The sequence below is a fragment of the Penaeus monodon genome, chromosome 30, assembly GCF_015228065.2.
Source record: "Penaeus monodon isolate SGIC_2016 chromosome 30, NSTDA_Pmon_1, whole genome shotgun sequence".
In the NCBI taxonomy this organism is placed as follows: Eukaryota; Metazoa; Arthropoda; class Malacostraca; order Decapoda; family Penaeidae; genus Penaeus; species Penaeus monodon.
The window spans coordinates 27,524,304-27,524,902 of NC_051415.1; positions in this window are offsets into that span (position 1 = coordinate 27,524,304).

The following is a 599-nucleotide window of genomic DNA, read 5'->3' on the forward strand; positions in this document are numbered from 1 at the left end:
GAATTCGTTAACGAAAACCGATAATCTCAATAACTGTTGCAATTTCAATGATAAATTCACATCAATATCATTATAATTACCATCGTTATCAAAACTAGTAAATTCCTTCATCGCCGGCATTATCATTTATAATTACCATCATCATAAGTAGTTTCAACTCATCTTTATCATAATCCTTATAAGATACATTTTTACCTCGCAGGGAATCTAATAACATAAATGAAGTTATTAATCCATTATCAAAATGATTCTTGCCAGCGTCACTAAGGTCTTCATTATTATTGCAATTTGACGTTATTATGAGCATGCAACGTAGATTTTGCAGACTAGGTTCAGTCGACACATTAGCACATCGATGGCCGTGTACATTATGAGAGGCCTGGGAAGATCAGCTGATCGGAGGTTCCGTCGGCTCCGCCAAGGTCAGACGACCCCCCCTCCCCAACCCCCTTCCCTGATCCACGTCCCTTAGTACCCTCATCCCCTACCCCCCTCCCCAACCCCCTTCCCTGATCCACGTCCCTTAGTACCCTCATACCTCCCCCCCCCCGCCCCCCATCTCCTTTCCCTTCTTCCTTGCCTCCCCTGTTCGTTGTGAG